Consider the following 14,156-nt stretch of genomic DNA (forward strand, 5'->3'; position numbering starts at 1 on the left):
GTCCCAGACTCACTTGTGAATATTGTTACAAAGAGTTCCTCAGTAGTTTGGTCTGATTTCACATCGTATTTTACATACAGTTAGTAAGTTTTCCAATTCCTGGAAATTCACTAATAACCATACTGCAGCGAATAACATTAGTCTACCTAAATCTTTTGCAGCATTAATTGTACATTTGACTCAACGTTTGCTCTGTTTTCTGATGTGAAGAGAGTAGTTCATTGAAGTTTATGACATACATTTTTTGTTCAGGTGAACTTCAAACCACAGGTAGGAAAACATTTGACACTTTATATGACACGTGTCAAACAAGGCAGAATCTGGCCCGTGACACATTTCTATCCGGCGCACGCAATGATTTGTATGGAAATGACATTAAATTATCTGGCAATAGCTCTGGTGGACATTCCTATAGTCAGCATGCCAGTTGCACACTCCCTCAAAACTTGAGACGTCTGTGACATTGTGTTTTGTTATAACTGCACATTTTAGAGTGGACTTTTGTCCTCAGCACAAGGTGCACCTGTGTAATGATCATTCTGTTAATCAGCTTCTTGATATGTCAAGATAACATGGATTATCTCGGCAAAGGAGAAATGCTCACTAACAGGGTTTTTCTGTGAAAAATGTCTGGGATCTTTGATTTCAGCTTGAGAAACATGGGACCAACACTTTAGATTTTGGGTTTATATTTTTGTTCAGTGGACATTATAAAGGGACATATTTTTCAGAATAAAACAATGGACAGTTTGGGTGGCAGTTGTATGCACTGTTTTTTGTTTAAAAAAATAAACACAATATGCTATATCTGGGCCGTGAATATTTTTTTTTTTTCAATATGGCCCTTGAGCTGATTAAGTTTGACACCCTTGTTATACAGGAACTAGCTATCCCCTAAACAAAAACACAAAGCCCCTCCCTCTTCTCCTCGTCATTATGAACAAGTGTTTCTCCACAGTGTCGTCATAGTCGGTCTCCTCCCCTCAGTGTCTTTGTTTCACACTGTGCTGCTGGCTGCCTTAGGGTGTGATAAACACACGTCTCTCCAATGTGGCCTTGCTGAATCAACCCCATCTGATTCACCCTGGCACACACACTCTCTCTCTCTGATGTAGGCCCACCACTCACGTTTGTTTTATCAGCTGTGGTAACGCTAAGCCAGAGATCAGATCCCCCTCGGCCCCGATGCCCCTGATAGATATGACAGTGGCCTTCGTTGGCCTCGCCAGTGTCAGACTCAGATGTTTCCACGATGACTTCATGCGGAGTAGAATGTGTGCCGCACCTTGATTCTGTTCTGGAATGTCCACAAGGTTGAAATCCACCAGCCTGGGGAAGTTCTCAGCTCTCATATAGCGAAGTCAGACTGGGAGAGGGATTCCAAAGAGTATTTGTGTGTGTGTGTGTCTGTGCAGCCTGCCTGCCTGTGAAAACAGATTAGAAATCCTTTACTGACCAATGCAGGCAGGAATGTGTTGGACCTTGAGCCTCACTCGCTCGCAGGCCAAGCGCTCATCACACCCAACGCTCAGAAAACATTATCCTACAGATCCATCAACTGGTTTACACGCACGCACTCACACACACACACAGGGTTGGGGAGTAACTGATAACATGTAATCTGGTTCTCACACAAACAGGGTTGGGGAGTAACTGATTACATGTAATCAGTTACATGCAATCTGGTTACAAAAAACAAATCAGTGACATTACCAGTAAAAAAAATATTGTAATTAGATTACAGATACTTTTGAAACACTAGATTATTACTTCTTGGATTACTATTCAATTCAGAAAGGATGTTTGCAAAAAAATACATTGACACTTTTCTGTTTTCTCAATTAACATTCAGTTAAACATTGAAAAAAGGCACAAGTTTAAGTTTGTTCCACATGAGCAAGTCTGAGCACAAGTCAGAGACCACTATGATGACACACCAAACACATTTGATGGATTATTTTTGTCTTCTTCTAATGCCTCTTAAATGGAAAGTAATCCAAAAGTAACTGGAAGTAATCAGATTATGTCACTAAATTTGGGTAATCTAAAAATTCCATAGCTGATTTCAGTTTTGTACAGGTAACTAGTAACTGTAACGGATTACATTTAGAAAGTAACCTACACAACCCTGCACACACACATGCACAAACACACACACACACACACACACACACATCATTGTGTAAAACAATAGTAATTACCAGCAGTAAGGCTTTTTTAGGAAGAGGAACTTGCTCAGTGCTAGGTCGTCCAAGCCCTCCAGGTGTGTATGTGTGTGTGTGTGTGTGTGTGTGTGTGTGTGTGTGTAGTCATAACAAAGACACAGAGCTCTGCTCCACTGTAAACAAACCGAGCTGGAGACAGCCCACTGCCCTTATCTCTCGGCTGTCACAAGGACTGTGTCAAGAATGCCCTTGATGTGTGTGTGTGCGTGCGTGTGTGTGTGTGTTAACTTCTTCATCAAAAGTTACATCAAAAGTGCCACTTTTTGGTGGTTTTATTTCAAGCTATTTTGAGGGTGTTGGTTTTTTTCATCAAAAGAAGATTTTTTTTTTTAAAGGAAACTACTCAAAGTAGCTAACTATAAAAACCTGTCAACCATTTTAATCTTGTGATGATGGTTTTAGGATGTGGTTTCCTCAAACCTCCTTGGTTGAATGCGCTTAGTAGTAAGTCCCTGTACCAGTAACTGTTTCCCAGCTTCATTCAAATTTCAAGAAGCACAATTATAAGTTTGAGAGTTCCTGGCACCAGTTGTCCCTTTCTCCAGTCACAGCAGCCCATTCTCCCTACTCCTCTGCCCTGTAAACTTCACACAATGTCAACTAATACACAAAATCTGAACTGAGATATCTGCTATGAATGGGCTCCATCTCTCCATTCATTCGGACTAAAACACACCAGACCACCAGACAACAAACACTAGAGACTATGTGTGAATGGGAGATGGCACAGTACAACCTTTCACATAAGTCAATTAGGTTCAACAAGGATTTCAGTGTTTCCTTTTTCACTGCCGTAATACATGTAATATGGCTATGACCTCTAAATACTCTGGCTCCTCTGAAGAATGTGAAGTGTTCAACCTGAATGACATTGGCTTGTGTTGACCACACAACTGCGACATGAGTGTGCATGGCATAAGATCATGTAGGAATGGAGCAGGGTTAAAACATATGGGCACACAGAACAGGGCATACCTCCCCTCAAACATCCTCCAGTAAATCTAGAAAGTTTTAATGAAACGTAATGAGAGAGAGAGAGAGAGAGAGAGAGCGAGAGAGAGAGAGAGAGATTAAACGGTAACACGAGAATAACGTCACTCGCTCTCAGATGTAAGCAGACTGGTCCGGAGAAAACCGCTTGCGCCTCACTCATTCGTGGTCAAAGAGAGAACGCGTGGAGTAGAAATACACTTGGACCAAGGAATCGTGTGGGTAGAGGCAGCACTCGGCATTATCCACAAAGAAACGTGTAACGCAAAAATAGTGTTTTTAAAAAAGTTTTTTCGCCAGTTGGATTTTTTTATTGAAAGCGCCCATATTCATCGCTGGACGTTTTGCAAAACTTGGAAAACCTACCCGTAAGTAGGGAGAATGATTTATTTTGCTTTTGCCATTCAATCCGTTTTTCATCTATAGCCTATTCCCGTTATTCACTTACACTGATTTCATATACAATGTATTTTCAACAATGGTTAGATTACTTTAGAGAAAATGTCATAGTAAATGTAATTGTTTTCATTTGTCTGGGAGCTGCTGGTTCGGCGTTGTGGGGAAACCAGATTGACGAATAGTTTGTCAGGCAACGTTTCACATTCTACTCTCCCATTATTTTTCTGTATACGGATCTAATCAGCGCGGTGCCTGTTTTCATAATGTTATTATGCCTGTGTATGTATGCCTGAGAGCTATTTCAGCGGTTTCCGTCAAATTAACTGTCAAATGTACTTTGAACAAATTGCACGTCAATAATAGGACACACAGAAAAGGTATATGCCTGCACAACAAAAAATATTGCCCTTACAAAGAAAAGATAGCAGTTTGAAATAGAAAAGATAGCAGTTTGAAACTGCAGTAAAAGTGCAGTAACTGCAGTGGACTGTTGTATTTTAGATGCAGTTGATCTGAAGTTATACTGCGCTTTAACTGCAGTTACACTGCAAAATGACTGCAGTAGAAACACGTGTTATTTTGAAGGCAGTATTTGCAGCATACTGCAGTTGTATACTGCGCTCTAATCTTTTTTCCTAAGGGAATGAACGACATTTGATTAAAAAAACACAGCCTATTTATACCTGGCAAACATCCAACTCATAATGTAAACAAATGCAGACGGGGGAGTTGTCACTGAGTCAGAAGGAGCTCTTTTCTCTCTGACCTAGTGGCTGGCCAGTTTGGCTGATCTTAAATGGTTCAGAGGGAACTCCCTGAACTGTGATTTTGGTGGAATATCCCAACTAGAATGCTGACCTGTCAAACTGATGGACTAATTCATGCCAAACTAAAAAAAAGTCAAAAAAGGAGAGGACATATCTTTCCTAGAGGGGCTTTTGAGACTGAAGTGGTCATAAATAGGCAACTTGCTAAAGTTTTTTGTTGTTGTTTCTGACCCTACTCCCCCTTCCCCCCTTCAAAGCAACAACCTGAGAACATATCCCACCTGTGTGCGCGCGCGTGCACTTCTGTAAGCCTAAGTGTGGGAGAGCCCTGGGGGGGAAGAAATATTATATTACTGGCTAAGGTGAAGCCATTGGACCCCTGTATTGTCAACCTCATAATAGCAGTGATATAGAGATTGTGTCCCATGAAAACCATCTCATATATGAGATCTGCTATATAGGCCAGCCTGGCCCTCTCCTCTTTCCTTAGTTAGCCAGCCCATAGCTCTACAGGGGGAGTTGGCTGCCAATACAATTGTCTAAAGAATCCAAACTGAAATGCTGCAGTAAAATATTGATTTGTGTGAATAGTGGATGTGGCACTGTGTTGGATGAGAATGCTTGTTGTTGTCCCAAGGCTCCAGCCATTCAAGGAGTGTCTATAGCAGCAGTCGGTAGGGAATCAATAACTATTCACCTAAGAACAAATCAAATCAAATTGTATTAGTCACATGCGCCAAATACAACCTTACACTGAAATGCTTACTTACAAGCCCCCAACCAACAATGCAGTTTAAAAAAACACAAATAAGAAATAAAAGGAACAAGTAATTAAAGAGCAGCAGTAAAATAACAATAGCGAGGCTAGTGGGTACCGGTACAGAGTCAATGTCCGGGGGCACCGGTTAGTCGAGGTAATATGTACATATAGGTAGAGTTATTAAAGTGACAACGCATAGATAATAATAGAGTAGCAGCAGTTCTAGTCCTAGTGTGAAGGGTGTCTCTGTTACTTTTCTATGTTTCCCGTCACAGTACTTGCATGAAATACCCAAGACACATTTAGAAAGACCGGACCTTTAAAGTAAATCGCTAAATATGCTACCATTCATTGTCACGCTATAGCCACCCCTGAATGCGTGGCTGTGGCATGCTGCAGCACAGTCATTGTGTGGTCTTGGTCAGAAGTTGCCACATCATTGAATGGGGACTCACCTGTGTCTAAGAATAAAGATGGCAGCCATTGGAAGACCGGCTGTGGAGTGGAAGACTGGCTGTAGTTAATGCTGGAGAGACGAAGCACGTGGTGTCCCTCAGAGCTCCATGTTTGGACCAATAAAAAAACCTGGAATCAAACAGGCTTCAATCATTATAGGCCTGCTGGAGAAGGCTCCACTGTTCTGCTCGGTTCAGCTCTGGCCTCAGGAAAAGGGGAAAATAGCCGCTTCCTCCTGCTGGCTGCCTTGGCAGGCTAGGAGTGCAGCAGTTGCTTCGGGAAAGTTCTTTAATGTTGTTGTTTTTTTCTTCTTCTCCCCTTTGCCTAAACAGAATGGTGAATTATCAAAGAGTGGAAAAAATCTTACCAACCTCTGCTTTTTTTGTGGCCTGCCTGGTGATGTGAGTGCAGTTGGCAATTCTTTTAACGTCATATAAAAAAACTCTGCGGACTTCGACTGGCAACCAGTTCATACAGACCACATAGTCTGCTCTCCAAACTTCAGCTTTTCTGCTCTTTGATGACATTGTCTACATGTGTGTGTCATCAGTCCAGGCCCCTGACCTCAGTTTATAGCTTTCGTCAATATGTTCCCCTTTGGCACGGCGACACTTAAAGCGACTTTCAATTTGAGGGTTTGGTGCACACCTTTTTAATGCCCCCAGTGGTCCGGCCTTTTCCAAATATAAACATTTGCTCTAATGATTAAGTTAACATCAATATTTCAAATCCAATTTTATTTGTCACATGCGCCAAATACAGCACTGAAATGCTTACTTACAAGCCCTTAACCAACAATGCAGTTTTAAGAAGAATACAAAAAAAGAAAAGTAACAAATAATTAAAGAGCAGCAGTAAATAACAATAGTGCGGCTATTTACATGGGGTACCGGTACAGAGTATTTGGAGGCGGTTCTTAGCTGAAATCAGATCCTTTCTCTATCAGTGTGTGTGTGAAACCCGAGGCTGGACCACAGGCTCGGTGTGACAGGCCTGTGAAATTGGCTGATTAAATGGAATCTGTGGGGTCAGGGGTCAGGCTGTAGTGTGGAGGCAGGGATCCACATCTGGTGTACAGTTTGGCACAACAGGACCCCACTACTCACTACTAGAGGAGATAGGCCTTATAACATGGCTGTTTGGTTTGCATCAGATTGCCTGGAGGGGAATGAAAAGGGTTGCAGTAATACGTCGTACTCGACTTTAATTCTTATTTTACCATACCAGGGTTTGTGGTTTAGAGCTGGTGTTCTATAAGAGATGCTGTTACTCAAGCAGTAGGTTAGAGTTTCTGTTTTTTTCAGTACTGGTCAGCCACTTCAACCACTGTTTGCATCATACTGCTTCAAACTAACATGTTACAGATGCAGGAGGGGGACTGAGTAAAAGAAGAGAAGTTTCACTTTCACTGATTCACTGCAGCATCTGGTTTTGACATAGTCTTTGTTTTTTTCTTTGACCCACTCTACGATATTCTTTGATGTTTGTGTGCAAGTCAGTGGGCTAGAAGCCTTTCAACAACAACCCCCAGGAACCCTCTAAGCAATCCAACATGCAAAAGGAAGATTTTTTTCAACGTCCTTTTGTTTCCCGAAGATCAGTTAATTGACAGTGAAACCACCGTAGTGACTTTGAGGAGGGCTGCGTTGGAACACGGGCAGGCGGACCTACTGACTGACTAACTAGGTCACATTACGTTAGGAGGTTTTCCGTCACAGCCTCCCGAAAGGAGACTTTGGGATTGAATTAAAAGCAGCCGCCTGTCTGTCCGAGGGCTTTTATAGACCCACAGAGAGTTGGGAGGGTTGAGAGATGCTCTCCTACAGTAGGCTCTGGATGGAAAAGTGTCACACGATTTTAGTCAGCAGAGCACAGTGGAAAAGTAGGGCGGTAGGATGTCTTTTTGTTTCTGCCTAAAGTGGGTGTGTGTGTGGACACACTGTGTAAATGCTTTACAGTGGTTGTATACCGGATCATTGCTGTGTAAAGGGCCAAAGGAGTGGAAGCAGTTAAGGTGATGGAGTCTTTCCATGACGGGCGAAAGAAGTAAAGAGTTTCTTTGTAGAATTCATCCTCCTCAGAGCCGTCTTCCACAGATCATAGTAATGTGTAGAACTGTATAGAATAGTGAATACCACATTCTTTCTCTGTCTCAGCCGCTCAGTCTCTCTTCCGCTCTCTCTCTCTCGCTCTCTTTCTCCTCTGCTCTCTCTCTCTCTCTCTCAGTCATGCACACTGTTAAGATTAGGCAGCGTCGGAGTGAATCTGTCTTCTCTCCTCTATTTCTCTCCCTTTCCCTGAGTGTACTTTGCTTTACACTCTTTCATTCTCTGACACATTCTCCCTCTTCTCCCACCGTCCTTTGGGCTCATGTGGCTCCCGGAGATGAGGCTCTGCTGGGGGTACATCAGACACTCCCGACCCCCTCTTGGCGCCTACCGGCCCCCAGCCTGGTCCCTTTACTGGGAAACCAGCAGGGAGGGGCTCACACAATAACAAAGAACTACCCCCTCCCTCTCTCTCTCTCTCTCTCTCTCTCTCTCTCTCTCTCTCTCTCTGTCTCTCTCTCTGTCTCTCTCTCTGTCTCTCTCTCTGTCTCTCTCTCTGTCTCTCTCTCTGTCTCTCTCTCTGTCTCTCTCTCTGTCTCTCTCTCTGTCTCTCTCTCTGTCTCTCTGTCTCTCTCTTTCAATTCAATTCAAAGGGGCTTTATTGGCATGAGAAACATATGTTTACATTGCCAAAGCAAGTGAAATACACAATAAACAAAAGTGAGAAGACACAAAATAATATCAACAAAAAACTGTTGGAAATTAACAGTAAACATTACATCACAAAGGTTTGAACAAGATAAAAACATTTCAAGTCTCTCTCGCTCTCTTTCTCTCTCTCCTCTCTCCTCTCTCTCTCTCCTCTCTCTCTCTCTTTCTCTCTCGCTCTCTTTCTCCCTCTCCTCTCTCCTCTCTCTCTCCTCTCTCTCTCTCGCTCTCTTTCTCTCTCTCCTCTCTCTCCTCTCTCCTCTCTCTCTCTTTCTCTCTCGCTCTCTTTCTCTCTCTCCTCTCTCTCTCCTCTCTCTCTCTCCTCTCTCTCTCTCGCTCTCTTTCTCTCTCTCCTCTCCTCTCTCTCTCTTTCTCTCTCACTCTCTTTCTCTCTCTCCTCTCTCTCTCGCTCTCTTTCTCTCTCTCCTCTCTCTCTCCTCTCTCTCTCTCTCTCTCTCTCTCTCTCTCTCTCTCTCTCTCTCTCTCTCTCTCTAAGAATAAGATATCCGGAGACTGACTGACAGGAGGGAGGGTGGGTGGGGAGGTGGGTGAGGGAGGAGGTTAGAGGGCAGGACCGGGGAGGTTCCAGTCTGTCTGGCTGAACAAGCAGAGGCGAGTTGGGGTTTTGTCCCATTGTGTCTGTCAATGGGTCAGTCTCATGGAACTAGGGACAGACGGACATCAGTTCCCAGCTGGTCTATCATAGAAATTAGATTCAGATTAGCTGTTTGTATTTCCACTTTGTGCGGGAAGTAATGTGCCGATCTCTTATTTCTGCATGTAACATGCTCAGTGTAGCCAACATGTAACATACTAGTCCGGTGATCCACTAAAACTGGTTCCCTTTTTGCCGATATGACACTTGAGGACAATGGACATTCTTTCCTTTATGGATTCTGAGTTCCTTGTAGAAGGATCCTTTCAGCCATCCTTAGGTTGCCGTGGCAGCAGACGTTCTGTCCGGGGTTTATGGATATTGATTGGCTGGAACTCAAGTTACCCGGGCCTCGGCCTCGCAGCTGTATGCTAATGAAGAGAGGGATTACAGCCAATCAGAAACACCTGGCCCTCTGCGCCTGGTGATAAGGAGATTATCATATGGTGTGCGTCTGTTTATGAACAACGTGCCTTGAGTTGGGTTTGGTACTGGTGTTGAAGAGGACAGGCTACATGATTGTAGTGGTTCGGCAGGCTTTGTGATATGAATGTTATGTGTTTTCGTTCGGAGCTGGTTAACATCTGAAAGATAGAACTGTTCACTGTGGTACAGAAATCAACTCCCCCCTCCAGTAGAGGTCAAGATGTCACGTTCGCTAGAATAATTATCAGACCAAGGTGCAACGGATGTAGAGTTCCACATAATTTATTAGAAAATGAAACTTAGCGAAACAAAACAAAAAAGACCAAGCGAACGTGATGACAATGGAGTGCTGACATACAACTACCCATAAACAATATCCCACAAAACACAGACAACGATTACCAGCTGCCTCTAATTGGGAATCATACAAATCACTAACATAGAAACATGAAACTAGAACCCCACATAGAAAATATAAACTAGACTAACACCCCAGTCACGCCCTAACCTACTCCACCATAGAAAATAAGGACTCTCTATGGTCAGGACGTGACAGTACCCCCCCCCCCACCCCAAAGGTGCGGACTCTGGCCGCAGAACCTGAAACCAAAAGGGAGGGTTGGGGGGGGGGGGGGGTCTAGTGACGGTGGCGGCTCTGGTGCAGGACGAAGAACCCTCTTATCCCGCGGATCTGCCAGCATTGGAGGCGGCTCTGGTGCGGGACGAAGAACCCGCTCATCCCGCGGATCTGCCAGCATCGGTGGCGGCTCTTGTGCGGGACGAAGAACCCGCTCATCCCGCGGATCCGCCAGCATCGGGGGCGGCTCTGGTGCAGGCCGAAGAACCCGCTGATCTTGCGGATCCAGCCATGGACCCAGGCTGAACACTGTGCCTGGACTGGACCTAGATGCCGAGGAAGGCTCCTGCCATGGAGCGGGACTGGACACCAGCCCTGGCCTGGACATCGGTGCAGAGGAAGACTCCTGCCATGGAGTGGGACTGGACGCCGTGTCTGGACTGGGCATTGGCGCAGTGGAAGGCCCCTGCCCTGGAGCTGGAGGTTCTGGACCTTGGACCGTCTCAGGAGGTTCCGGGCCGTGGACCGTCTCAGGAGGTTCCGGACCGTGGACCGTCTCTCTGGAGGTTCCGGACCGTGGACCGTCTCTCTGGAGGTTCCGGACCGTGGACCGTCTCTCTGGAGGTTCCGGACCGTGGACCGTCTCTCTGGAGGTTCCGGACCGTGGACCGTCTCTCTGGAGGTTCCGGACCGTGGACCGTCTCTCTGGAGGTTCCGGACCGTGGACCGTCTCTCTGGAGGTTCCGGACCGTGGACCGTCTCTCTGGAGGTTCCGGACCGTGGACCGTCTCTCTGGAGGTTCCGGACCGTGGACCGTCTCTCTGGAGGTTCCGGACTGTGAAATGTCACCGGAAGCTCTGGACTGGGAATCGTCGCCGGATGCTCTGGACTGGGGAGACGCACTGGAGGCCTGATGCGTGGGGCCGGCACAGGTAGCACCGGACTGGTGACACACACCTCAGGGCGAGTGCGGGGAACAGGCACAGGACGCACCGGACAAGGGAGGCGCACTTGAGGCCTGGTGCGTGGAGCTGGCACAGGACGTACTGGGCTGTGGAGGCGTACTGGAGACCTGATGCGTATAGCCGGCATCAATTGTACCGGAACTTTAACACACTTCGCACGGCAAGTGCAAGGAGCTGGCACAGGACGTACTGGGCTGTGAAGGCGCACTGGAGACCTGGTGAGTATAGCCGGCATCAATTGTTCTGGAACTTTAACAAGGAGTTGGCACAGGACGTAGTGGGCTGTGAAGGCGTACTGGAGACTTGGTGCGTAGAGCTGGCACAGATGGTGCCGGGTTGAGAAGGCCCTTTTCAAACGCGCCTGCGCTGCAGCATACTCCTTTCCACAACCTCTCTCCGGTATCTCTCATTACCTTCTTCTATCGACTCCCACACAGGCTCTGGCTCACTCCCCGGTTCCACCGACCACCCCATGTGCCCCCCCCCCCCCCCCCCCCCCCCCCCCAACAAAAACATTGGGCTGTCCTTTGGCCTATCTCTGTGGCCGCAAACCCCGGCATTGTCACTGTCCTCCCTTCTCTCCTTGCGTCTCCTGCCAAGGAAGGCGATCCTGTCCTGCAAGGATTTCCTCCCAAGTCCAGGATCCCTTCCCATCCAGGATCTCTTCCCAAGTCCATGTTACACTCTCCTCTTGGGCACGCTGCTTGGTCCTGTTGTGGTGGGATATTCTGTCACGATCGTTGGAAGCATACTCAGACCAAACTGCAGCGTGATCTGGGTTCCACATCTTTATTTAGTGAAACACACAAAACAATAAAGCAAGAACGAAACGTGACGACAATGGAGTGCTGACATACAACTACCCATAAACAATATCCCACAAAACACAGGGGGGAAAAAATGCTACTTAAATATGATCCCCAATTAGAGACAACGATTGCCAGCTGCCTCTAATTGGGGAATCATACAAATCACCAACGTAGACAAATGAAACTAGAACCCCACATAGAAAATATAAACTAGACTGACCTCCCAGTCACGCCCTGACCTACTCCACCATAGAAAATAAGGACTCTCTATGGTCAGGACGTGACACAAGAAGTCTAACCAAGCGCTGACCAAACTCTTTTCTAGCTAACAGTTAGTTTATGACTGAACTGTCCTCTTCTGTTTAGGACCTGGCTTTCCCTGTTACCATGACTACTCCACTTCAGTTTGGATTGGCAAGCCTTCAGCAGTCATTATCACCAGCAGCTAGGGCCATCGTAACGCCACAGTCGCAAACCAAGTGCCATAGCGGTCTCTGTCTTCCCCCCCCCCCCCCCCCCTCTCTCTCTGTTCAATTCAAATGGCTTTGTTAGCATGGGAAATATATGTTAACATTGCCAAAGCGAGATAGAAATAGATCATACAAAAGTGAAATAAACAATAAAAAATTAAGAGTAAACATTACGCTCACAGAAGTTCCAAAGGAATAGAGACATTTCAAATGTCATATTATGTATATATACAGTGTTATAACAATGTGCAAATAGTTCAAGTGCAAAAAGGAAAATAAAAAAACAGAAATATGGGTTGTATTTACACTGGTGTTTGTTTTCTTGTGGCAACAGGTCACAAATCTTGCTGCTGTGATTGTACACTGTGGTATTTTACCCACAGTGTAGTTGATCAGAATTGTGTTTGTTTTCAAATTATTTGTGGTTCTGTGTAATTTGAGGGAAATATTGTGTCTCTAATATGGTCATACATTTAGCATACAAGTGCAGCTCAGTTTCCACCTCGTTTTTTGGGCAGTGTCTTCTCTTGAGAGCCAGGCTGCCTACAGCGGCCTCTCTCAATAGCAAGGCTATGCTCACTGAGTCTGTACGTAGTCACAGTGGTCAGGTATTCTTCCATTGTTTACTCTCTGTTTAGGGCCAAATAGCATTCCAGTTTACTCTGTTTTTTGGTAAATTCTTTCCAATGTGTAAAGTAATTATCTTTTTGTTTTCTCTGATTTGGTTGGGTCTAATTGTGTTGCTGTTGCTGTCCTGGGGCTCTGTGAGGTCTGTTTGTGTTTGTGAACAGAGCCCCAGGACCAGCTTGCTTAGGGGACTGTTCTCTACATTCATCTCTCTGTAGGTGATGGCTTTGTTATGTAAGGTTAGGGAATCGCTTCCTTTTAGGTGGTTGTAGAATTTAACGTCTCTTTTTTGGATTTTGATAATTAGCGGGGATTGGTCAAATTCTGCTCTGCATGCATTATTTGGTATTTTACATTGTACACGGAGGATGTTTTTGCAGAATTCATAGTCTCCATTTGGTGTTCGTTCCATTTTGTGAATTATTGATGTGTGAGCGGAGCCCGGACCTCACAACCCAAAAGTATTTTTAGCCAAATTCTAATTTTATGTTCCTTTTGATGGCGTAGAAGGCCCTTCTTGCCTTGTCTTTTAGATCGTTCACAGCTTTGTGGGAGTTACCTGTGGTGCTGATGTTTAGGCCGAGGTAGGTATCGTTTTTTGTGTGCTCTAGGCCAACGGTGTCTAGATGGAATTTGTATTTGTGGTACTAGCAACTGGACCTTTTTTGGAACACCAGTCTTACTGAGATTTAATGTCAGGGCCCAGATCTGACAGAATCTGTGCAGAATATCTAGGTGCTGCTATAGGCCATCCTTGGTTGGGGGATCTGTCTCTTTCTCTCTCTCCTCTTGGCCCACTAAGTTGTGCTAAAAACAGGCTGTCCTCCTTCAGACTAGTGTTAGATGATTTTTCAAGCCGTACGGTGTTTCAGTGAGGTGCGAGAGATCTAAGTCTATGAGTTAGTTCCAACTGTAAACCAGGGTCTGCTAGTTAGGTGCTGAAGGGTATCTGACTCAATAGGTGATAATGACTTACACACATTGGGCACTATTTAATCAAAGGGTCGATGTGGAAGTGTCAGGGCTAAGGTTAACCAACCAACAGTCTTATATTGAATTAAAGTAGTTGAGTTTTGTATAGTTTCACATAGCTCATATTTTTCTATTGATTTCCTTTTATGGCTAATCAATCCAAATATAATCATATTCTCAGTGCAAGAAGCATGGAAAGCTAGTGTTTTGATATTGTATTTTGAGTGAATAAGGCCCACTGTTTAAATGGAAGTCAAGGGCCCCGGTCACTGTGTATAGGCCAGGTTAATGGTGTGTACCAG

The 14,156-nt window shown here is 45.2% G+C and overlaps 1 protein-coding gene across 1 annotated transcript in view; it reads left to right on the forward strand.

The window, feature by feature from the left end:
- Nucleotides 1-3,169: 3,169 nt before the first annotated feature.
- LOC129863804 (LHFPL tetraspan subfamily member 2a protein) overlaps nt 3,170-14,156 on the forward strand; it is a 61,384-nt gene continuing 50,397 nt past the window's right edge. Inside the window, exon 1 of the mRNA XM_055936069.1 lies at nt 3,170-3,583. The gene's annotated coding sequence lies outside the window, so the exon portion shown is untranslated. The remainder of the gene's footprint in view (nt 3,584-14,156) is intronic.

This window comes from Salvelinus fontinalis, chromosome 10 (genome assembly GCF_029448725.1).
Source record: "Salvelinus fontinalis isolate EN_2023a chromosome 10, ASM2944872v1, whole genome shotgun sequence".
Lineage (NCBI taxonomy): Eukaryota > Metazoa > Chordata > Actinopteri > Salmoniformes > Salmonidae > Salvelinus > Salvelinus fontinalis.